This window comes from Hemicordylus capensis, chromosome 1 (assembly GCF_027244095.1).
Source record: "Hemicordylus capensis ecotype Gifberg chromosome 1, rHemCap1.1.pri, whole genome shotgun sequence".
Lineage (NCBI taxonomy): Eukaryota > Metazoa > Chordata > Lepidosauria > Squamata > Cordylidae > Hemicordylus > Hemicordylus capensis.
This window is the reverse complement of record NC_069657.1, coordinates 453,787,372-453,812,929: the sequence shown is the minus strand read 5'-3', so window position 1 is coordinate 453,812,929 and position 25,558 is coordinate 453,787,372. Positions and strand designations below refer to the sequence as shown.

The 25,558-nt window shown below is 50.4% G+C and overlaps 1 protein-coding gene across 1 annotated transcript in view; it reads left to right on the top strand.

The window, feature by feature from the left end:
- Positions 1 to 7,609: 7,609 nt before the first annotated feature.
- Positions 7,610 to 25,558, top strand: part of EXTL3 (exostosin like glycosyltransferase 3) — a 210,974-nt gene continuing 193,025 nt past the window's right edge. The window contains exon 1 of the mRNA XM_053249147.1: positions 7,610 to 7,770. The gene's annotated coding sequence lies outside the window, so the exon portion shown is untranslated. The remainder of the gene's footprint in view (positions 7,771 to 25,558) is intronic.

Below are 25,558 nucleotides of genomic sequence, written 5' to 3'. Positions count from 1 at the left end.
TTATCCCAAAGCGACTACGTTTTGCTTTCTTTGGGGATCTGATTACAAGCCACTTTGAATAAGAATTAAAATTCTACCTAAGACCCCTACCTGAATGCTGGTTATATTTTTTGAGAAAAAAGTCTCTGCCTTGTTGGATGCTGTTTCTATTCCCACCCCCACCCCTATAGAATGAAGCAAAAAGATGCAGAATATTTTAAACTATTGTTATAGCACACAAGCTGACTGTCCATTCATCAGAGAAAATCCCAGTTTTCTAGTCCCTAATAAACCACTGCCCTGTTTTCTTCCTGTTTTGCTTTTGCAGAAGATTTTGGAGATGCTTAAAAAAAAAAAAAAGGAAGTTGGTAGCTGCCAGTATACATTTTCTTACTGACTGTTTTTATTAACTTTTTGTCTAGTCACCATTCTTCATGCTGCAAACCATCATCCCCACCCAGGTCTCTAAAACCTAAAGATGGTTCGATGTGCAACCCTGGTGTATGGCCCTTTAAACTGAGAAAAGGGAAGGGGAGGTACACCCTAGAGTTGCATCTGCTCAGTGCGAGGGGGTGTCTTTGTTTTTATGGCTTTCTGATTCCTCTTATGTGGATGTTGCTGGCCTTGTTCCTGAGAGGCAGCCCAGAGAGAAAGTGAGACATTGGACCAGGTCTCATGATCAGTGAGACCCGGTTTAGGGTGCTGAGCAGGAAGGGAGCCCTGGGTGGCCGGATCGGACGCCCACACGATGGCCGGCTCTGAGATGGAGCCAGTGGGGGCTGGGGAGCTCGGGGGCCGCATGGCCCCCGGAAGCCCCAGTATGCCCTGCGTGAGCGCGCAGGGCATACTGGGGAGACCCCCGAGCCGGGAGGCTGCTTTTAAGCCTCCTGGCCGGGGGTCTACTCACGAATAGCGGAGGTGCGCCACGGCTACTCAGGAGCAGATAGCCCGGGTTTGTGGAGCACTCGCTCTGCAAACCCGGGCTAAGGGTCGGGCTACAGGAGCGGGTTAGCCGCTCCAGAACCACCGGGCTCGGCTGCAAGCCCAGTGCTTCTGACGATCACAAAAATCGGGCTAGGATTTTCCTAGCCCGATTTTTGTGATCATAAGAATAGCCCCATTATTTCCCAGGATCGTTATTTACAAACCCTGAATAGTTTGGCTCAAGTGCCTTGAAATTGGCCCACTCTGCCAATCGATTGTCGCTGGGATGTTGTACCTGTTTAGTCTCTAGAACCAGAGCATGTCGCCTTGTTGAAGCTAAGACCTTGGTGTGGCCAGTGCCTGGATGGGAGACCCCTATAGGCCACCTTTGGGGATGGGGCTGTCGCTCAGAAGTAGAGCATCTGCTTTGCGTGCAGAAGGTCACAGGTTCACTCCCCGGCCGGCAGCATCTCCAGGTAGGCCTGGGAAAGACTCTTGCCTGAAACCTTGGAGAGCCGCTGCCAGTCTGTGTAGACAAGACTGTCTGAGCTAGATGAACCAACCGTCTGTTCCTTGTTGTTATATCCCAGTTATATTTGTGAACTTTTTGGTGTGGGTTTTTTTTTGCAAACTTTGGGAGAGATTGCCAGGGACTGACATCCCCCTGAAAGGTGACCTTGTTCAATCTGAACCAAGACCAAGAAAAGACGGCCGATTCAAAAGCAGAGATTCCAGTACTGCAAGTGGGTGTGTTATGCTGCTTCCGGATGTCTGCAGGAGACAGTGAAGCTCTTCTCACAATCAGTGAGAAGAGCTTCTGGCGGGTCTGTGGGGAGAGTGGGCTTTGCCCGCTTTCCCCGCAGACAATCATGCCTGCAGCCCTGGCTGACTGGATCGGCCGCCCACACGGCCCCCCACTCTGTTATGAAGCCGGTGGGGGCTGTGTGGCCCCCGGAAGTTCCAGGATGCCCCGCACAAGTGTGTGGGTCATTCTGGAGAGACCCCCGAGACTGGGAGGCTGGCTGCAGCCTCCCGGTCAGGGTTCTACTCATGTGTCACCGGCCACCGCGGAGGCACACAAGCAAAAAAATGAGGTTAATGCAGCGCCCGCTCCATTAACCTAATTTAAGAGGAGGGGGAATTAGGTGGGCTAGCCGCTTTGGAACCACTGGGCTTGCCCGCCAGCCCAGTGGTTCTCACGATCAGTAGAAAGTGGGCTAGGCTCCCTTGGCCTGCTTTCTACTGATTGTGGGAATAGCTTCAGTGTCAGCCAGTGTGTGCCGATTGTGATGGTTGGTGTATCCCTGTCAAGACTTGAGACAAGTATCCCCCCTGCCTTCAGGTCTCTGTGTGAAGATTTTTCATCTCTCGGCAACTGAGCAACAGTCAAAATAGAAGCCTGGAACAGACAGAGGCTGGCCTACCGAGTAATGTGAAGTGTCCCCAGAAAAACCCTCAAGAACTCCCCAGGGATACACAAACAATCCGTTGGGAATCATGGGGGTAAGCCAAGGGGTTTTTGTATTTGTTGCTTCTTGAAACCTGAGCATAGATCATCCGAGTCTACTTCCCCATTCGTCTCCAACTTTAACCTGACATAAATATCAAGAATGTGAGTCAGAACATTCACCTGCAGGGATCTTTCCCCAGCCCTAGCGGTTGATGCTGCAGAACTGATGCAGGGCTAAACAGGGGTCTTCTGCAGAGGAGAGCTGGTCTTGTGGTAGCAAGCATGACTTGTCCCCATAGCTAAGCAGGGTCCGCCCTGGTGGCATATGAATGGGAGACTAGAAGTGTGAGCACTGGAAGAGATTTCCCTCGGGGGATGGAGCCGCTCTGGGAAGAGCAAAAGGTTCCAAGTTCCCTCCCTGGCAGCATCTCCAAGATAGGGCTGATAAGAGAGATTCCTGCCTGCAATCTTGGAGAAGCCGCTGCCAGTCTGTGAAGACAATACTGAGCTAGATAGACCAAGGGTCTGACTCAGTATATAGCAGCTTCCTATGTTCCTATGTACAAAGCAGGCTCCTTCCTCCCCACGAACTGGAAGTGTAAACAAATCATGGCACCTCAGCACCCCACCTAGGCTGGCCTTCAGACAGGGCTCAGCCAAGACTGGAAGTAGATCACTCACAAGTGAAAGCAGTATATGTCGATGAACACCAGGGGTTCCCCACCTTGAGTCCCCAGATGTTGTCTGGGGCCATTGTGGCTGGGGATGATGGGCACTATAGTCCAATTCAGAGTTGGGACTAAGAACCCCACTGCACAATATTCTTCTTGCGTTGTCAGTCTGTCACCACTAGGGGGCAATTCACATCCACTTTGTATCATTTCCTCTTTCGACTGGATCTCGTTTAATCTGTGATCTGTCTAATATTGCAATCCTCTCCTTTTTTTTGCTGGGTCTTCTGGCCTCACTTTACAATAACATCCTCCCCTCTTCTGTTTGTACCAAGGTATACACATTAATAAGCAAACTTGCAACTTAAAATGTGAGTTAAACCACTTACAGTTTCCACTCATGTCCTAAATAGAAAGTTACATGGGGCACCTCTGTGCCATTTAAGTGGCAAAACCTCGCACTGTCTTTGTCCAGTTTTTTTAATAGTTTGCTGACTTTAGAAATGAGGCTCCATGCATCCACCCTTTGCCTTGGTCTTTCAGCATCACATTGGGCTGGGAAGGGCTGCATCCAAGCAGAAATTCAACAGATGCAGCTTCCCCACACACTTCCCAGAGACACCCCAGATGAACGTCTGTCTGCTGCATCTCCAAATGGAGAAGCACAATGCTTCTCCAAAATCTCACCTACAATGCTGTTGGTAAAGCACAGGACGGGAAGAAGCTCACATTGCCGTGATTGTTCTCACACTTGTATAATCTGTATTTGTCAAAGAGAGAATGTTACTTCATGTACCTGTCAGTGGGCTCCAATTTCTGCTGCTAGAAGTTTGTTGGGCTCCACAGTGTCACAAGGCTCGTTGCCGGCTTTGCTGCAATAGACTCACACATGGCTAAAAGGGGGAGTGTGGCTTGCATCAATGCAAGGAACAGGAATAGCTGGAGCATATGGCATAGCGTCTTTTTCTGGAGGTGCTGTGGTTCTTGCTTCCAGTTTTGTGACTGAACTGGGCTTCTGAGGGAAGGTGGGAGGCTGCTGTTTGGTTGTCTGTCAGGCTGACAAGGGAAGCACAGCCTGCACTTTCCTTCCTGTGTGGGCCAGGATGCAGGCAAAACTCGAATGTGCGCTATTTCTGTGCCGGGCTGCCAGATGGCTTGAGCTCCAGAGCCTGCGATGCTGGGGTGGAGCTTGCAGAACCAAAGCTGGGGGCATGTGGCAATTTTTGGAAAAGAGCTCTCAAGCCCCTGCTTTAGCTGATCTCCCGGGCGGGATGACTGCACTCTTCCCACGTGAGTTTTCATTGGACGTTTCATGAAGCTTCCATAGGTGTCTGCCTCTCAGTCACTCTTTCCACCCAGAGAGAAAGATGCTAAGTGGGAAGGATATGCTGGGGAAAGGGGGGGGCTTTCGGCTGTAGAATGGGGGTGAAGGCTGGAGATGGGCATCCGGCGTGAACTGCAGGTGATAGCAGAATGGAGCACAAGTGGAAGGCAAGGCCAGCTTCAAGAGCCAGAGGACAATCTAAGAGCCAAGACCAAAATGCCAACTGAAAGCATGCAGAGTCCTTTGACTAAGGACAAAGGAGCCCTTTGTCTAAGCAAAGAGTTTTTCCAGACAGCAATAAACCGCATGATGTTATAAGCTTTTGCACAAGTTTCTAGCGCAATCTTACTCGCTGTACCACATGATTTTTGCAGCACCCCCTGCTGGTCATTTCTAGCATTCCAAGAAGAACCTGCCACCTTTCCCCCCAGTCTCCAGAAAGTGGTCATGAAAAAGGGTGGGTTTTTCTTGGAATGCCAAAGCTGGCTGGCAAGTGGTGCTATGAAAACAGTGCACGGTCCCTGCTTCGCACGTGTGCAGAGGGTAAGATCAAATTAGGAAGCAGCACAGAAGAATGCAGCAGCAGCAGCAGCATATGTACAGGGAGTAAGAAGATCATAGTTCACACTTGCATGAAAGTTTTGGATATCCTGCAGTTTATTGCTGTCTGGAAATGCCCAGAGTCTCAACCAACCAGGAATTCTGGGTGGGCCAGGCCACTCCAGAGACCTGCAAACACTTTCTGGCCTGCGAAGAGGCTCCAGCCTGCACTCCCACGGCTCTAGATTTGCTCATCCTCTAGAACTGGACTAGAACCTCCAGGCATTGGCATCAATCTTCAGAAGGCAATGGAAAACAATCCCAGAACTATGAATGGCTTGATAAGGTGGAGAATATTGGAGTGGGGGGAAATATCCAGGAATGGCATCTGTCACGGCTGGCAACCCTAGGTGGCTCAACATATAGCGGGTTTGAGCCCTGGGGATGCCTGACTGTGTGACCCTGGTGCAGGGGTGCACAATTAGACCATAAGAACATAAGAACAGCCCTGCAGGATCAGGCCCAAGGAAGCCCATCCAGTCCAGCATCCTGCTTCACACCGTGGCCCACCAGATGCCTCTGGGGAGCCCACAGGCAAGAGAGATGAAGGCAGGCCCTCTCTCCTGCTGATGCTCCCCTGCAGCTGGGATTCAGAAGCATCGTGCCTTTGAGGCTGGAGGGGGCCTATAGCCCACCAGACTAGTAGCCGCTGATAGACTTGTCCTCCAGGAATTTATCTAAGCCACTCTTAAAGCTGCCCAAGCTCGTGGCCATCACCACATCCTGTGGCAGAATTAAAAATGCTCCAGTGGGCTGGCTGCCAATATGAAATACGAAGTGCTGGTTATTACCTATAAAGCCCTCAGTGGCTTAGATCCAGGGTACGAAGGCAGCACCTTCTTTGCCATGAACCTAGCCAGCTATTAAGATCATCTGGCGAGGACCAGTGATGGTTGCTGCCGACTTGTTTGGTGTTGGCTCGGGACTGGGCCTTCTCTGTGGCTGCCCTGGGGCTCTGGAATATGCTCTCTGTTGAAAGAAGAGCATCTTGTTCTCCGCTTGCTTTTAGGAAGACCCTCAAGATGCGCCTGTTGTTTGTTTTTATTTTGTGAAATTTTTGACTGGTTTCTTCTTCTGTTTTATATTTGTTGTGTTTTAATTGTGTATACCACCTAGAGAGGCATATATCAGGTTGTATAGAAACATGAGATATAAGCAAGCAAGCATAAATAAATAAAAGGTGAGGGGGGGAATGGAGGGATGGTGCCAGTGGATTATTTGGCCCTGGGGTCGGAGGACATCTGGTCTCCAGCAGCAGCAGCCGCCGCCAATTGCCTTGAGTCCCTGCTGCTCTTCCGCAGGACAGGCCGAGAGCTCTTCTGGGCTCCTGCTGTGGCTGCAGGCTATTCCGACCTGGGGGGGCCAGCAGAAAAGCCCCCGTGGGCTGGCTCTGGCTCCTGGGCCTTAAGCGGTGCAGGCCTGACCTTGCTTCTGGCTCCTCACTGACTGAGATAGACGCCTTCTTCCCCCTGCAGACCCCAGGGAGGAGGCTGAATCTTCAAGTCAAACCCTGAGACGGGATCACTTGCTCTGTTCTGAGAGGTGCTGGTTGCTTCTGTGGCCCTTGTGGATGGACTTGGAAGTGATTTGGAAGTGAAGGTTGGCCCTCTAGGCTCCAGGGCTCTCCATGGACACCGCTAGAAGAGCCAACTGTGAATCCTCATCTTGGCTGCATCTGGCAGTGTAGTCATCAGCTGGCTCAGAACCATGGCACAGCCACTCAGAGGACAGCACACGCACTTGAGATAGTAGTTGCGGCCACTAGTCAACATGCTGACCCAGTGTGACTCACAACACAAGTCAGAATAGACAATCCTGGGCAGGATGAACTAATGGTGAGATTTAGCTGAAGGCATTTTGTTATGTTTCCTAACCCATGCAAGAGAAATCAGCATGTATTTACTGACTGAAAAGTTTATTTGCTGCATGTTTATCTCATCCTTCTTGCAAGGAACACAAGGTGGCATACAGCCCCCTATTTTATCATCACAACAACCTTGCGAGGTAGGCCACACAAAGAAAAAGCGACTGGCTTAAGAGCATCCCGTGAATCTAATAACCACCGAGTGGGGATTTGAACTTGGACAGCCCCAGTCTGAGTACGACACACAATGCATCATTAACCTATGTAACTAACTGCGACTGGGTGTGGTGATGGCCAGCCACGTGGCTTTAAAAGGGGCTAAGACAAATTCATGGAGGGCAGGCCTATCAATGGCTACTAGTTTGAGGGCTATGGGCCCCCTCCAGCCTTGGAGTCAAGATGCCTCTGAATCCCAGTTGCAGGAGAGTAGGGCATGATGCTCTCAACTCCTGCCTGCAGGCTCCCAGCGGCATCTGGTGGGCCACTGTGTGAGACAGGATGCTGGACAAGCTGGGCACGGCGCCTGGTCCAGCAGAGCCCTCCAACCAAGACACCACCATGCAGCTCTTCAGAAGCCCGGCGGGGGGGACTGGAACAACTGGGCGAAGGGGAAGCTTGCGCACGCACCGACCCGACTTTTGCGCGCCCAGCATGGATTGGCGACCATCCAATTGATCGCCCGCCGGCCTCTTGGGTCACTCCCCTCCCTCCCTCCCTCCCTCTCCCCTCTAGGGGGCGCCTCGCCCTGTTCCGCTCCCCCTTTTAAGAGCGCTGCTTCCCACAATGCACCGAGCAGTGGTCACTCTCCAGCTCCTGCCTGCTGCGCTCCTTGGGATTTCCAGGAGCGGAGAATGCAGCCGCCGCCGCCCGGAGGAAGAAGCAGCGGCTCCTGCCCGGCGCCTCCCGCTCGCGGCCAGCTCCGCGCACCTTCCGCTCCGCTCCCGGGCGCTGCGAGCAGGTAAGCCCTGCGGGGGCGAGCTGGGTCCTCCTCGCCTTGCCTGCCGGCTTGTTCGGGAGCGCGCTCCTGCCTCGCTCGCTGCGCGCTAGTTCGCAGCTGCAGCCGGGGCTGATGGCTGCTGCCTCGGATGGGGCTTCTTCTCAGCCCTCCCGGGGGGTGTCCGTGTGGGGCGCGCTGGCTGCCTGCGCGGCTGTGGTGCCGCCGTGTCGGGAAGGTTGCGCCGCCTCTGGGTCCCGGAGAAGGGCGCTTCACATGGCTGGGAGTCAGGGTGGGGGTGCGGGGGGAGGGTTTCCGGGCGTCCTGCCCAGGCGCGGAAGGAACCGGCGGCTCGCGTCGGAGGAGCCGCTGTGCGCGGCGCTGCTCCTCGGGCGAGCCCGGTTGCCTCGCAGGGTCCCGGTGCGCGCGGCGCAGAAGTATGGCGCGCAAGGAGGAAGCCGAGCAGGGCGGCGGGCAGAGGTCCTGGGCAGCAGCCGTGCCAAGGGGCCGGCGGGGCCGGGGGCGCCCCTCGCCCCACATGCGCTCGGCGGCGCGTGTGGCGGGCTCTTCGCTGGGGGAGCCGCGCAGCCAGCGGCGCGCTCCTGGCGCTTCAGGGTTCCGCCAGGCGCCTTGCCCGAGGGAGCGGCGTGGGGTGTGCGGTGGCTCTTCCCCGCGGCAGCAGCTTTCACCTCTGCCACCACAGCGACCCCCGCACGCCCCTCGGAGAGCCAGGGCTGGGCGGGCTTGGGTCGGCTGCCTTGTGGCTTCGTGCGATCGGACGTGCTGCTGATCCCGAGATGCTCAGATGCGCACTTCCCCCGCTGGAGAGGAGTTCCGAGCGGGTGCTCTGTTGCTGCTCTTCGGAAGGTCTGGGAAAGCCCGTGAGAAAGGAAGGGAGCCTGTGAATGGGGAGCCGCTTGCTCGGAAGTAATCCCAAAGGGGATCGCTGTACGCCCCGCAGACTGTGGTTCTGTCCGGCTCTGTGCTCTCTCGACTTTGAATGGCCGCCACAGTCTTTCCCTGGCCCTGCTCCCTGGAAAGCCTCTTGGCAAGAGGTGCCGTGAGTCAAACGGAGGGCTCCTCATGCGCCAAGCACATGTCGTCTTGCACAAAGTAACCAACCACCTTTCCCCATTGGCCATGTGCATGCAAGTCGTCTTCCAGCGGCAGACTCTGCCTCTGAATGCTCCCGAATGCAATGTGTATAATACGCTGGGGTGGGAGAGAAACACTTTCCACGTCTTCTGTGTTGAGATTGTGTGCCTTCCTGATTTATGCAGCAGGAAATGCTGAGAAGGGATTTGTTGATCAGATGTACTGATGCTGAGTTACTCATATATTTCACTCCGAGGAGGAATGCTCAGGCAGTGCGAATGTGTTGAAGAGATGCAGGCACATCATGTTCATCGCATTTGTTTTCTGCTGTTCCCTCCAGTGAACTCAGGGTAGCATGATCCCATTTTTATCCTTACAACTGCTTTGCGAGGTAGGCTAGACCAGGGCTCCCAACCATGGGTCTCCAAATGATGTTGAACTGCAACTCCCATCATCCCCAGCCATAGTGACCAGAACAGATTGGGGGTGGGGGTGATGGGAGTTGTAGTCCAGCAACAGCTGGGGACCCAAGGTTGGACTAAGGACCCATTCTGATGTTCTGTTCAGCACGAACACAGTTTCTGGGAGGGACAGTGTGGGGAGGGAGGGAGCCCCACTGTGGATTCCTCCTTCACGATCTTGGACTTCTGGCTTTAGTAGAATGTGGTGAACATAGGAAGCTGCCATATACTGAGTCAGAGCATTGGTCTGTCTAGCTCAGTATTGTCTTCACAGACTGGCAGCGGCTTCTCCAAGGCTGCAGGCAGGAGACTCTCTCAGCCCTATATGGAGATGCTGCCAGGGAGGGAACCTGGGACCTTCTGCATGCAAGAATGCAGCTGCTCTTCCCAGAGCAGCTCCATCCTCTAAGGGGAATATCTCACAGTGCTCTCACATGTAGTCTCCCATTCAAATGCAAACCCGGACAGGCTGTGCTTAGCAAAGGGGAAAATTCATGCTTGCTACCACAAGACCAGCTTTTTAGCTGTATCTATTTTCATTTTTATCCTGCCTCTTCTTAAAGGAGCACAGGGCTGTGTACATAAGTCTTCCTGCCTCCTATCTTGACGGCAACCCTGTGAGGTTGGCTCGGCTGAGGGAGATGGCTGACTCAGGCTTCCAGTTACGTTTAGGACTGTGTGTGGATTTGAACCCGGGTCTTGCTGAGTCTGGCACTCTTAACCACTCCATTGTGCATGCATTGCTCAGACCCCATGCTGCTGAGGTGTCACTGGCATGGACCCTGAGACGGTGAGTTCTGAAGGCCCTCCAGCTCTGCATCTCTTGGCATGCTCTCTGGTCTGCTGCCTGCACAATGCTAGCTTTTGAGCACATATTGCTCAGTGTATTGTCTCTTCCATCCTGGCCCCATCGGACACCACTTCCTCTGGGGGAAGCTTGCAGACAGTTTGATGAGATATCCAAGAAGGCACGGAGAGGCTGGTGGACTTCTCTGTTCCTTCCATAGTCTCCTGAGCAGTTCAGAAAAGGCCAAATGCTTCAGGCCTGTAGAACTTAGAAGGGGGTTAAATGAATTAATAGGAACTGAGAAAGCTGCCATATACTGAGTCAGAGCATTGGTCTTTCTAGCTCAGTATTGTCTGCACAGACTGGCAGCGGCTTCTCAAAGGTTGCACGCAGGAGTCTCTCTCAGCCCTGTCTTGGAGATGTTGCCAGGGAGGGAACTCTTGGAACCTTCTACATGCAAGCAGGCAGATGCTGTTACCACAGCAGCCCCAGGAGTATATCCTGAAGTGCTCACATGTAGTCTCCCATTCAAATGCAAACCAGAATGAACCATACTTAGCAAAGGGGGCAATTCATGCTTGCTACCACAAGACCAGCTTTTTCCTTTCATGGAGGAGGTCAGGACCAGGGTTCCCTCTAATCTTTTCCATCTGTGTGTGGAACGAGGTGGCAGCATCTAGGCAGTGTGTGTGCATGTGCATTCAGAATGGGGCCTTCCTGATTTCAATCTGAGCAGGGTCTAAAATTAACTGAGCGTACATTGCAAAACTTGTGGGCATGCACACGCCTTAGAGGGAACACTGGTCAGGACTATTGATGGCGGCTGTCCAGAACTGTCATAGCCATAAGCCCTATTCCAACATGACTCTCTATGTGTGTTCAGCTGGTTGTCCACACACGTGTCTGTGTGTGACTACTATACATCCATTCATTTAAAAATGAACCTGGGTCCAGACCCCTTCAAATGCAAGTCTGGGTTGGCAGTGTACTGCTGCAGATGCATTCAGCAGACCGCAGTGTGTGAATAGGGTTACCGAGGCACTTAATGCCAGTTGCTGGGCAACAGCCGTGTGGGGAGGTCATTGCCTTCGTCTGCTGCTTGTGGGCTCTCCTGAGGCATCTGGTTGGCCATGGAGGGGGAACGGGATGCTGGGAATGGTGGATTGACCCAGCAGGCCAACTTTTATGCTATGTCTTATTCCAAAACAAATAAGTTTATTTGAATTCCTCCTGGGAGAAAAAGAGGAAAAAATAAGCCCAATCAACGAAATGCATCCATTTCTCCCTGGTGATGAAAGTATTTTCCTGGAAGGAAAAAAGAGAGCAATAGAAAGGTGCACTCTCGCTCTCCATCTTTGTGGGATAACAACAAATAACTCTTACCTCCTAAATAGCCTAGACTAGGTCCTCTGGCTAAATTAATAAGTGCCATGGCTCCCTGGCGCCTGGGATTTGTCAAGCACTGCCTTGACCTGCACTGGAAGCAGCCAGGTGGGCTGCTGAACAAGCCAAGCCTTGGGTGGGGCCACGGGAAGCACCAGTCGCTTTGCCTCCCAGTCCCTGGAAAGGGGAATCTGCTCTCCAAGATGGTGGCTCCTCCCTAAAGGCTCAGGAGTCCCCCTAGCTTTGGTTCTCCTACCTTCTTGTGGCTGGCCCTCCGTGTGTCTTTTGTTTTTGACCCCCCCCTTTAAAAAAAAAAGCAGACTCACTCCTTATTAAAAGGACATGGCGGCTTTACCCTGTCCTGGGTCCTCCAAAGGTCTCACCAAGCTCTCTAGTGGACCCCAAAGCACCTCAGCCCACATTAAATTGTGTGCCTCATGGAGCTCCACCGGGCACACAACCCTACCACAGGTGATTTGGACCATCTCTGTGAAAACAAGCCCTTGTGTTGGAGCCACTGGCACTGCCCGTCAGTGTTCAAGCCCAGGCACCAGGAAATGCATCAATTAGACTATTTCGTGTAACTGTTGCTGATCTAAAGGTGCATGGCGGGAGCTGCTATGAGAGTAAAGAGAGCTGGAATATAACTACTTAGGGTAAAAAAAAAAGGGGGGGGGAAGTGGAGTGCATACACTTCCAAAGACAAGAAAAGAAGTGCATTCCACAAAGATCAAGAGCAATCCGTACAAGACCAAAACACACACATACAACCCCAAATCTGGAAACAAAAACAGTCTGGAATGTTTGCGTTTGTACAAGGCACCGGCAGCCCTGGTGTGATGTGAGAAAATACGAGGCAAGGCTCTGTTTGTTTTAACTTTGGCCTGGCTTCTCTCTCCATGTACTCTTCCAACTTCAGGCATTCTGCCTGGTTTGTGAAATGCATTTTACAAAATGAACTTCCTACTGGTTATGCAGCTAGGAAGACATTGGGTGTCCTCTAATATCTCTGTGGCTGCACTCGTGACTGGTCAGCATCTCTTCAGCGGGAAGGATCTGTGCATTCAGTGCCTGTAGAGTGCTGTAGTGTCTTCGGTACCCCTGCTAACTGGGCAAAGAGGCACCATGTTAACCAGGTGATTCTCTTTATTTAGCAGGGGGAGAGTAACTGGCCCTATCCAGCCCCAGGACAGTATCCCCAGTTACCGTTGCTGGTGTCTGTCTTATATATTGTGAGCCCTCTGGGGACAGAAAGCCATCTTATTTAATATTTATGTAAACCGCTTTGGAAACTTTTGTTGACAAGCAGTCTATAAATATCTGTTGTTGGTTGTGGTATTAGTAGTAGATCAGGGCGTGACAAATCCCAGGTGCCAAAGACCCATGGTGTCTAGAAATTTAACCATGGCGCCTAGACTAGGATATTCAGAGTTATTTAATAAAACCTTTATTTGTCCCAGGAAGCCTGTTTCTAGGTTACTTGTAAAAGGAGTGAAGAGAAGTGCCCATTTATTATTATTTATTATTATTTTACATTTTATATCCCGCTCTTTCTCCAAGGAGCCCAGAGTGGTGTACTACATGCTTAGGTTTCTCCTCACAACAACCCTGTGAAGTAGGTTAGGCTGAGAGAGAAGTGACTGGCCCAGAGTCACCCAGCAAGTATCATGGCTGAATTGGGATTTGAACTCGGGTCTCTCCGGTCCTAGTCCAGCAATCTAACCGCTACACCACACTGGCTTTGTACCTTCCTCCTCTACAATGTCAGTCACTAAATCTGGTAATTTTGTCAAGTGTTCATTGTCTGGCTCCTAAATCTCTGAGCTCCTTGGAGGAAGAGCGGGTTATAAATGTTAAAATAATAATAAATACTTGGGCTGGCACCTAGATCCAAAGAAAAGTTGCCAAGGCCTGGATTACTGGTTCAGTAATCTGCAAAACCTCTGGAAAGAGTGCGAACAGGTCTGGAGAGGGAGAGAGGTTGCTGGGATGGGGAAGAAGGGGGCCATTGCGGTTGCATCTGTGGCCCATTTTCCCACCACCACCACCACCCTGCCTTTTTTGTACTGGTGGCTGCTGTGTGGCAGCTTCCTCCAAGCGAAGAGTTAGGTGAGAAGACCTCCAACTCTGATGTTTTATACTGTATTTACCCAAATAGAAGGCGACTCTGAATTTAAGACAATGCCTTGAAAGATAGAGGTTTTTTACCCCCCCCCCCCCAAAGAGGACTCTGAATCTAAGACGTCTCCCTCATATTTAGCAGGAAAGGGCAGGAGGGGGAGGTCATCCTGGATTCGGGTAAATACAGTAATTCTGTGAAGGAGGAGACAAGCAAAGGCTTTAATGGTTGGGCAGGAGAGTACCTTTAAAAAGGAGGAGACTGCACATCTGTGCACACACAGAGAGGAAATGGAAAGTCAACATGCAGAAGGGAATGAAGATCAAACACAGTGCGAACCGAGAGGAGACATTAGGCTTCCGTTTCTACCGCCCCCTCAGTGTCATGTCTCTCTTGCTTTGGGCAGAACTTTCTCTCTCTTTATTTTCAGCATCAGCCCAGGGCAAAAGCCTCTATAATTAAATGAAGATCTGTCTCTCCTGCATTTCAGAGTTGTACCCCATCAACATCTGGGGACCCAAGGGTGGAACTCCTGAACTAGCAGACCTTGTTTTGCATAAGGCAGCTTCGTAGCATGTATTCAGCTAAAGCAGATTATTGTTTTATTTATTTAAAGTATTTTAAATGGCTGGGGGGTTCTGTACTCTCCACAGAGGAGAGTGCAGAGGGCCCCAGAAGCCTGGGTCTGCTCCCTTTCTGAAGCTTGGATTTGGGGGGGGGGGGCATTAGCCATTCAGACATGGGGAAGAGTTGGATGCTGCAAGAAGAGGAACTTGTTTCTACCATTGGGGCCAATGCAGCATGAATTGTTCCATTTAAGGTGTGTGCATGCACACAAGTTTGTTTGTTTTTAATGTCCACTCAGTTGATTTTAGATTCTGCTCAGGTTGAACCAGGAAGGCTCCTCCCTGAATGCATGTGTGCACACACTGCCTTGATACTCCCACCCTGAACAAAACTCATTCCGCACACAGATGAGAAAAAATTAGAGGGAACACTCTTGTGCTCCCAAACTCCCCGGGGAGAGGGGAGTAATTAATCTCAAGTATCAGTTAATTATCGGCTTGATTATGTGCACATTGTTTACACAAAACATGCAGTTATTATTACTTATATACTACTTTTAAAATACTTTTGGATATCCAATCCTATGGAAGCTTATGTGGAAGTCCCACTTCAACTTTTGTGTAAACATGCACAGGATCGGGCTGATGATTAATTGTGTGGCCAAGTGATAGTTGCTTAAGAAAACAATGATCCTGCTGTTAAGGACATTGTTTTAACAATGTCTGATGGCACTACTGGGTGGAAGTAACACTGGGCTTTTCCCATTCTGCTTTTCAGGATCTCTGTATGTTTTTAGTGTTAGCATTTTGTGGAAGCAATCGTTGGCTAGTGCTGAGCCACTCCCTGTTTACTTGGAACTTGCAATGAGATCATCAGGGAGGCATGGAAGAGCTTGCAGAGAAGTTGGGGGAGAGAAAGGATTGTGTCTGGCTTGTGGGGAGAGAAAGGATTGTGTCCAGGAAGTCTTGAAATATCCCAGGGCAACACACTGGAGTGTGTTTGCGTACACTCTGTGAACCGGAGATCATATACAAGTAGAGGGGCACATTTGGGGGTACCATTGGGGTGGACCATAAGAAATGGCTTTATACCAACTCAGGCCACTGGTCCATCTAGTTCAGTATTGTCTACACCAGGCCTGCTCAACTTCCTCCCTCCAGTTGTTTTTGGACTACAACTCCCATAATCCCCAGTGCTGTTCCCTCTAACAGGGATTCCCAGACATTGACCACAACTCCCATAATCCCCAAGCAAAAGCCATTGCAGCTGGGGATTCTGGGAGTTGTAGTCAACATCTGGGAATCCCTGTTAGCGGGGACACTGATCCCCAGCCATAGTGATCAATAGCCAGGGGTTATGGGAGTTGTAGGCCAACATCAGCAGGAGGGCCAAGGTTGAGCAACCTTGGTCTACACTGACTGGCAGTGGCTCTCTCCCTTGGCATAATGGCACACCAGGTGGATGGGTGGAGATGTGCTCGTACATGCTTCTCCCCCACATGATTCTGAGGGCCAGCCAGCTTTGAGAACTCCTTTGTTGAAATGCAGCATATAAATAACATTAATATTGTCTGAACAGGCCCTCTGTAAAAAGGAAATGTCAGGTTTTTGTGGGTGGTAGAAGGAATGTAATTTCAAAAGGCAGACACTTAATGCTTTTTCTTGGTGGACAGATTGTGATAGGATTTAAAGCTGTCTTTGCAAATGCAGCTGGGGATGCTGGGAGTTGTAGTCCAACAACAGCTGGAGAGCCTACATGGTTGGTTGGTTGATTGATTAAGGGCTGCCAAGTCGGTGTCGACTGTTAGTGACCACCTTGATAGATTCTCTCCAGGGTGATCTGTCTTCCACTTGGCCTTTCAGGTCTCTTAGTGGTGCATTCATTGCTGTCGTCATCGAGTCCATCCACCTTGCTGCTGGTTGTCCTTTTCTTCTCTTTCTTTCAACTTTCCCCAGCATTATGGACTTCTCAAGGGAGCTGGGTCTTCTTCGCATCATATGTCCAAAATATGATAGTTTGAGCCTGGTCATTTGTGCCTCTAGTGAAAATTCTGGATTGATTTGTTTGCTTGTTTTCCTGGCTGACCATGGTATCCTCAGAAGTCTACTATGCCTAGTTACATAGTACTGTAGTGAGGTGGTGTGGTTCACCTGCTGTCCAACCCAGGGCAGGTCTGATCAGAGGGAGTCACTCCGGCCTGGTTCCCTGACCTTGATGAAATCTCTCTGGAACCATCAAGGCCAGAGCTGGTTGCCTCCCTTGAAGAAGTCCTGGGGAGCTGGTGACCCTACAGTGGGGTTTTAGCCCCTTTCCTAGATCGAGGGGCCAGAGAAGAAGCCAAACCAGAGCTGAGCTGTAGTTCTGAAAGCAGAGTGCATGGCTGGTTGTTTGTGGCTTCCATCCTGATGGGTCATCTTGGGAGGAGTGGGGACCTGCTTGGGTGACTCCATGGGAGGAGGGCTGTCCTAGGAGACTGGGATGGGGTGGGAGAGGAGAGCTAGTCTTGTGGTAGCAAGCATGACTTGTCCCCATAGCTAAGCAGGGTCAACCCTGGTTGCATATGAATGGGAGACTAGAAGTGTGAGCCCTGCAAGATATTCCCCTCAGGGGATGGAGCTGCTCTGGGAAGAGCAGAAGGCTTCAAGTTCCCTCCCTGGCATCATCTCCAAGACAGGACTGAGAGATATTCCTGCCTGCAACCTTGGAGAAGCCGCTGCCAGTCTGGGTAGACAATACTGAGCTAGATGGACCTATGGTCTGACTCGGTATACGGCAGCTCCCTGTGTCCCTTGCAATGCATACATGTCTTCAGTTCTTTCCAGCCCTAGAATGCTCCTGCTTCTGACCTGTCCAGCAGTCTTGTGCCTTGCCAGACTTGGACCTGGGCATGGATGTGAAGGGATGTGGTGTTGGTGGGATGGTGCCTGCCACCCCGAAACAGCTGCTAGTAGGATAAAAGGTGACTTGGAGGGAGCTTTCACCCCTTCTCCCTGATGATGAGCTGAAAGTTCAGTGGATAATCTCTGGCCTTAAACCAAGTAGAAAAAGTCAAATTCCAGCAGCCGTGCCCCAGCCAATGGGTGTGCCTCCAAGTAGCTCGTTGGATCCCAACCAAAGTGTATTGAGGGTATTGCATTGCCAGGCTGTGTGTGTGTGACCACACATCACCAGGGCTGTTGAATAATGTGTGTGTTCAGCCTTCAAGCCCACCCGTTATTTTTTGTTTCAAATAAACTCTTTGAGCCGCTGAGAATTCCTTTTTTCTCCTTCTCCACTGACAGAAAACTCTCACGCTTGTCATGGTTTCTCCCTTCCTCCTCATCACTAGCAGCATCTGTTGTGCCATCAAGGAGAGAGACGGGGGAAGAAAGCAGCAATTCAGAGTTTCTTTTTGGCGTCAACAGTCAGTAAGCAAGATGAAGTCATGTGGTTCTCTTGCCCTTTGGTTGTGCCGTCTCCCAGTTGACCTGCCTGGCCATTGAAGTGGAAGGGAATGTTTTATACCTTACTGCAGGGTTTGTCAGACTTGGGTCCCCAGATGTTGTTGGGCCCCATCATCCCCAGAAAACCGCCCCCAAAACCCATGAAGCATTCACTAAAATGTCAGCAAGAAGGAGACCACGTCTCAAGGTCCTGAGGCAATGGATTGAAGCCAACAAACAGTAAACTTAAAAGATCGACACTGGTTGCTGATAAGTTTCCAAGCAAAATACAAGGTTTGGGTTATAACCTATAAAGCCCTAAACAGCTTGAGCCCTGGGTGTTTAAGAGAACGCCTTCTTCGCTATGAACCACACACCCCATTGAGATCATCCGGAGAGGTCCGTCTGCAGTTGCCACCGGCTCGTCTGGTGGTTACTCGGGGATGGGACTTCTCCGTTGCTGCCCCGAGGCTTTGGAACATGCTCCCTGCTGAAATAAGAGCCTCCCCATCTCTCACAACTTTTAAAAAGGCAGTCAAGACACATTTGTTCACCCAGGCTTTTAATTGAGTTTTTAATAGTTTTAATGTTTTAAATTTTAGTTGTTGCAATGTTTCAATCCTTTTATCTGTTGTTTCTATTGTTTTGTTGTAAACCGCCCAGAGACTAGCGTTTGGGGCGGTATACAATTGTGTTAAATAAATAAAATAAAATAAATAATAAAACTTGAATCTCTTATAAGGTAACAGCATGTAATTTCCCCTGAAGAAAGCGGTGTGGCTGAAACATGTTGGGCATAGAAATTGTCTAAAAATATTAAAAGGACCTCCTACATTCCGAAGCATCTTGAGACGTGGTCTCCTTCTGGCTGGCTACAGTCACAGTGGCCTTCTCTATTGAGCTTCCTCTTGTTGGTTGTGGCTCAGTGTTGAAGGCTGACTAGATCAGACTAGCTAAGCCCGTCTCCTGCTGTGCTGGCTGCAGATCTGATGAGCATCCCCAGGACACCCTCATCCAGGTCTTTTACAAGAATATTGGACAGCACGTGGCCAAGCGCAGAGAGCCTGGGTCTTCCTCTTCCCACCACTCTGGGAAGGAAAGCCAACATTGGTGCCAGGGATGGCCCAAGGAATTGCAGCCACCAAGGCTAGGTGCAAAACGGCCTTACCCCATGCTTCTGGTGGGGACCAACCCCCTTTCAAAACCAAGCCTTGCAAGCATTGAAAGTGCAGGGGGTGGGGAGGAACGAAGTTTGCTAGCAGCTTCCTCTCCGTGCAAGCAGCACAAGCAGAGGAGAGGTGTTGCTTGCAAAGTTGGCGAGGGTCAGATAGGTTCCAAAGAGTTGGTGATGGCCACTGCCTCAACTTGGCTAATGAAAGGGCTGCCCCGATTGGTGGCAATAGGCATTTCAAGGATGGTTTTGTTGAGACCACAGCACAAGGGGGGAAAGGCTCACAAGGAGAGGAAGAGCCCCTCTCCTGTAGGGGATTACCCCTCCACCTCTGTGGCCATTAAAAAAAAAGAACAGGCCAGGCAAAGCACACATTTAACATACAATGTAATTTCTGTTCCCCTCCTTCCTGTCACCACTCTGCAGCATGTCGGTAATTCATCCAAAAGGCATTGTTTTGAATTCCTTCTGTGATGAAAAGCACTAGACTAAGGATTGTGTTTTTATAGTGTTGCTTTTTTATGGCTGACTTTATGGGTATCCATGCCAACAATTGTCTTCCTCTGGTCTTCTGTAGCTGCTCTATTTATCAATGGAGTTACACTAATTTGTTCTGAGGGAGGTTTAGCTAAGAGTATTTTATTTGCTGACTGACCCAATAAGCTAGATCTCTTATTAGGTTTATGAGATTCCCTTTTTATCGATGTCCTGTCATGGCTTGCACCCAATAAATCCAGTTTTATGTTTTGGCTCCTTCTTGAGGATAAACATTTTCAATGGAGTACGTCTTCTTAACCAATTCCATTGGCATTTCTTTTTACGATGCACTAAACCAGATGGAGAGTCTTTCCATCGCTCCAAATTATGCGATTGCTGTTTGAACCTACTCTTGTTGACAACATCAAATGTAAGAGTTAGGAATAAATAAAAGAAGGAAAAAATCAAAGAAAGATGTTTTTGGATCCATACTGCACACCTCTAATCCAATAGTTGTCCAGTAAATGATATAGTTTATACTTAATTCAGTGGGATCAGCTTCTAACATCCTAATAGCAGTGATATTATTAAGGGGATAATTGAGAAGAGAGGTCATGGCATGGTGACAGAACACATCATTAGCATCTCCATTTGAAAATACCTTGAGTAGTGGGCTGGACATGGCCCTCGCCTGGGACCTAAGAGCATAAGAAGAGCCCTGCTGGATCAGGCCCAAGGAAGCCCATCTTGTCCAGCATCCTGTTTCACATAGTGGCCCACCAGATGCCGCTAGGAGCCTACAGGCAGGAGCTGAGGGCATTCCCTCTCTCGTGGTGTTGCTCCCCTGCAACTGGTATTCAGAGGCATCCTGACTCTGAGGCTGGAGGTGGCCTTTGATAGCTGCTGCTGGTCAGAGTGGAGAATTTGCACTGGGCTAAATGGACCAATATTCTCACTTGGGCAGCTTCATGTGTTGCTCAAGAATTGCAATTTCTAGGCAGGGAGACTATTACTGTCTTAACAAAGACTGTGGAAATCCCAGTTTGAAACCAGTGGGATGTTTGCAAGGGCACAGTCCCTTGGGGCACCAGCAGGTGGCAAGATGCCCCTGCCACCAGCATCGAAGTGGCTTTTCGAGGCTGATCATCTGACCATTGCAGTCTTTGCAAGGAGACCTTTCCATGCACAGCTTGCAAGAAGCTTGAGGAAAGAAGAGGCAACCCTTGTTGGCAACCCTTGCACCACTTTAAAAACTTGCAAGAGTTGATTTTGAAAGGGGGCTGGCCACCACCAGTTTGAAACCAGTGGGGGTGTGGAGCAAGGCAGCATTTGGCTCTGCAATACCTTGGCCGGCCCTGGATGTAAATACAGGAGACCCCCGTTACACAAAACGGCTGGTGGAGAACTTGTATCTGTGGTCAGGCCATAGAATCCTGCTTTCTTTAATCGTGTGTTCCTGAGTGTCCGGAAATGACTCCCGATGTGATTTCCGGCCACCATTTTGTATCGTGGAGCTATTTTGTGGCTCTTTTCTCAAAAAACATCACAACCCACCAAAAAACCTGGATGAAAATCAGAGGTTTTGGGGGCATCGCTGCAGAATATTCCAGTGGAGAGGAGAGCTGGTCTTGTGGTAGCAAACATGACTTGTCCCTTTAGCTAAGCAGGGTCCGCCCTGGTTTCATATGAAAGGGAGACTAGAAGTGTGAGCATAGTCAGATATTCCCCCTCAGAGGATGGAGCCATCTTCCACTCTGGGAAGAGCATCTAGGTTCCAAGTTCCCTCCCAGGCGGCATCTCCAGACAGGACTGAGAGAAATTCCTGCCTACAACCTTGCAGAAGCTGCTGTCAGTCTGTGAAGACAACACTGAGCTAGATGAACCAATGTTCTAACTTGGTATATGGCAGCTTCCTGTGTTTCCTATTTCTGTCCCCTACTTTTTCTGGTGGATTTTTTTAGCACCCTTGAATGTGCTAAAGAACCTCTTCCCTGCCCCCTCCGTATCCAATAGGGTTAAGGTCTCTTTATTCACAGCTTCGGTATCTGTGGCAAAAGCCCAGAACGGAACCCCCCACCAAGAGGAGGGCCTCACAATATTCCAGCTGTGCTCGGGATTGTAGTCCATGTAGATGTCAGCTGAATCAATAGCTCTGATGACTGGCCTCGTCAGCAGTCAGCTCCAGGCTGTCTGTCTAGGGGGTTGGTGAGAAGAGTGCAGTCCCAAATGGGCAAGGCTGAGTCTTGGAGACAGCGGACGAGGATCAGAATTTCGAGTTTCCGAACAGGCAGATGGAGTTCAGAAGGGCAGGAGGAAGAATTGGGCAGGGGTTGCTATCTAGGGCAGCAGCAAAGTTGGAGGGTCTAGACCAGGGGTACTCAACCTGGGGTCCCCAGGTGTTGCTGTCAGCCATCGTGGCTGGGGATGATGGCGGTTGTAGTCCAGCAACATCTGGGGACCCCAGGCTGAGAGTTCCTGGTCTAGATCAAGGGTAAGTAAAGCAAAGTGTGCCGTCAAGTCGATTTCAACTCCTGTCACCCACAGAGCCCTGTGGCTTTCTTTGGGAGAATACAGGAGGGGTTGACCATTGTAGGCAATACGAATACAATGGCTGTTTTATATACAACTTTTCAACAAAAGTTCCCAAAGCAGTTAACATAGATATAAATAAACAAAATGGCTCCCTGTCCCCAAAGGGCTCACGATCTAAAAAAGAAACATAAGATGGACCCCCAGCAACAACCACTGGAGGGATGCTGTGCTGGGGATGGATAGGGCCAGTTGCTCTGCCCCTGCTCAATAAAGACAATTGCCACTTTAAAAGGTGCCTCTTTGCTCAGTTAGGAGGGGACTCTGGCTTTCCGGCTTTCCTTGCTAACGGAGCAAAGAGGTGCCTTTTTAAAATGGTGATTCTCTTCTATTTAGCAGGGGGAGAGCAACTGGCCCTATCCATGCCCAGCACAGCATCCCTCAGGTTTGAAATGGGTCTAGATCATTGGTATCCTCCAAAACTGCCTGCAGCTGAGAGGCCACCACTCGCTCAGTCACCTTGCCTCACCATGGAAGACTGGAAACAGGTCTGTAACTGGCTACCTCCGAGGGATCCAATGCAGGTTTCTTCAAATAAGGTCTAATAATAGATATTTCTCTTAGGGGATGGGACTGTAAGCTCAGTGGAAGAGCATCCTGGCATGCAGAAGGTGCCAGGTTCACTCCCTGGCAGCATCTCCAGGTAGGGCTGGGAAAGACTCCTGCCTGAAACCTTGGAAAGCCATTGCCAGTAGACAGTGTGTGGAGCTAGATGCGCCAGTGGTCCGACTAGGTAGAAGGCAGCTCCTTGCTGATCCTAATACCAGTTGCTGGGAAGCCACAGCTGCAGAGGGTTCTTGCATGCATGCCTTGTGTGGGTGGTTCCCATGGGCATCTGGTTTCCCATTGTGGGCCCTGGGATGCTGGACTAGATGGACCTTGGGACTGATGTTCATACACTGGCCAACTGTATGGCGGTGCAAACTCCTGCTCTGTCTCACTACCACCTTGATTGCTCTTCCAGCCATCCTCACCATATCTGACAATTTCTGAAATCCTAGAAGAGAAAATAAGAAAAGGCCCCTGGCTTTTGTAGACTAGAGAGAGGGAAGGAGCCAGGAGAAGACCAGAAAAGTGGTGTTGGGGTGTGTGTGTGTGTTGAGACCATCTACCATCTGTTGGGAAAAGTACAGAGGCTGGGCAAAGGAGGAATAGTGCAATTTGGGATGCAGCTACTGGAGAAGGAGGAGCGGCTGAGGTCAGTGTGGGAATCGATACAGAGGAAGCCGTGATTTTGAGAATGGTGTTTCTTATGGCTATGTAGAGGCTATTAGTTTAATTAAAAGTTATAAGTAAAAAGCTAAAAATGAAGAACTAAGAAAATTATTATTATTATTTATTTGATTTCTATACCGCCCTTCCAGAAATGGCTCAGGGCGGTTTACACAGAGAAATAATACATAAATAAGATGGCTCCCTGTTCCCAAAGGGCTCACAATCTAAAAAGAAACACAAGATAGACACCAGCAACAGTCACTGGAGGGGTACTGTGCTGGGGGTGGAGAGGGCCAGTTACTCTCCCCCTGCTAAATAAAGATAATCCCCATGTTTAAAAGGTGCCTCTTTGCTCAGTTAGCAGGGGTTGCCAGGTATAAGCCATGAATGCGACTATAAAAAGTCACTCTTGAAAGATGTGTCTTGAATTGTTTTTTGAAAAATGCTGCTGGGGGGAGGGAGCATGGCAAAGCTCTTCCGGGGAGGGCATTCTGAAGTCAAGGGGCCACAGCTGGAAAGGCGCTGCCTCTAGACTCTGCCTGCCGGAACTCTGTTAGTGGCAGGGCCATGAGTAAGACCTGGAATGCTGAGCAGAGGGTCCTGGCAGGTTCATAGGAAGCTGCCATATACAAAGTCAGACCATTGGTCCATCTAGCTCAGTATTGTCTACAGCACAGTTTCTCAACCACCGGTCCCTGGACCGCTGCCAGTCCCCGAAGGGTTGAGTGTCGGTCCCTGACTGGGAGTCAACCCCCCCCCCAACAACAACTGCAGTCAAGGCACTCACTTCCTTAATTTTGCACATGGCACGGAAGAGGAAGAGTATCCCGGAGGCGTGGGACCCTTCTTGTGCCTTGCCTCCATGTGCTACTGAGATCTTCCTACAGCTATCTTATTCCCTATCTTTACAGCTTCAAACTGTATGCAGCGCGGGGGCATCAAGGAAAAGGTATGGCATTGGGTGCCACTTGAAGGGCTGCTGGTTCTTGCATGCTCATTGTTTGCAGCCAAAGGTTGATTGATTGAAACCCAGCTGCCTGTTGCGGCCGAGGCGCCTTGAGAGGGAACGCTGTTTCCCTCTTGCATCGGTGGGGCGTTGTGGTCCCTCGGCCCCCTGTAACCCCCTGGTCTGCACTGCTGGTGGAAGACGGCGGTCCCCTTTGTGACCTCGCCAGGGGGTGGGGAACAGCCTCTGGCCGGGATCATGCCGCGGTGAGGGCTAAGCAGAGGAGGGAGGGAGGAGGGCTGCCTTGGCTCACCTCGCAGGTATGCGTGGGCAGCATGTGGGACCACGTGAGCTGCGTGGCCCCCAAGGCAGGCTGGTGAGATTGGCGCACGCAGGGGAGTTGGGAGGGAGGGGCACAGAAGCGTGCGTTGTGAGAGAGGATGGGGGAACACCTGCTACACTCTGGTGCGCAAGCACAGTGGCAGCAGCTCTTAGACCCAGGCGACCTTCTGAGCACAGTCCGGTGCACCATTGCCTCACCCACCCTGAACAGTGCCTCGTCTCCCCAGTGAGGAAAATGAGGCATCCACTACTACAACGCCCCACGCCCTCCGCCATCTCAGAATCACCCACTTCCCTTTAACGCCAGGTCCCCACCGCTCTTCTTCACATTTTCTTTCACCGTAAAAAACCCCCCCATTCCCAGCACCTGCCATGTAACCGTTTTTAAGGAGTTTTGGAGGAGCTGCGCGGGTTTCATTAGGTCCGCCTCACAAAGTGCACATCTAAGGCCAGGATCCAGATCAAGCCAGGTGATCATGACCAAGCAGCATTGACACAAATGAGAGATGACTAAATTAATTTCAGTGGATGGTCCTGACTAACGTTGTCTGGATCCTGCCCTGCGACTACACAACTCCTGCTAAAACTCCACCTCCATCATGAGAGGGTTAAACTGTAGATTTCCGGCTCTACTGAACTTGCCCAGCTCTCCTCTCCTCTCCTCACCTCCTTTTTGCTTTGCTTGACATCCAGCCTGATGAAGCGTTTGGGGGAATTCAAAAGCTTGTTTCTGTGTTGTTTTCATTGGCCCCATGTAGCTTTTGAATTTTTCTAATGGCCCAACATCCCCTCTCCATTGAGTAATTACAAGCACCCCCTGCCCGCACATACTGAAGATATACTGGAGACAAATTTGTTCGCCCAGGATTTTAGATTCAGGGGTTCTCAACCTTGGGTATCCAGACATTGGTGGACTTCTACTCCCATAATCCCCAGCCATAATGGCCAAATGCCATTGTGGTTGGGGGTTATGGGAGTTTAACTGAGGGACCCAAGGTTGAGAACCCCTAATACTCCATGTTTGCAAAATATTCCAAATTTAATTATTTTAATGCTTATATTATTTTAATTGTAAACTGCCCAGAGATGCAAGTTTTGGGCAGTATAGAAGTCTGATAGATAGATAGATAGATAGATAAACTTGAAACCCCTTTACTAACTGCTGGTCCGGGAAACTGCGCACGAAGAATTTAGCGGTCCTTGACTCCAAAAAGGTTGAGAAACACTGGTACATAGAC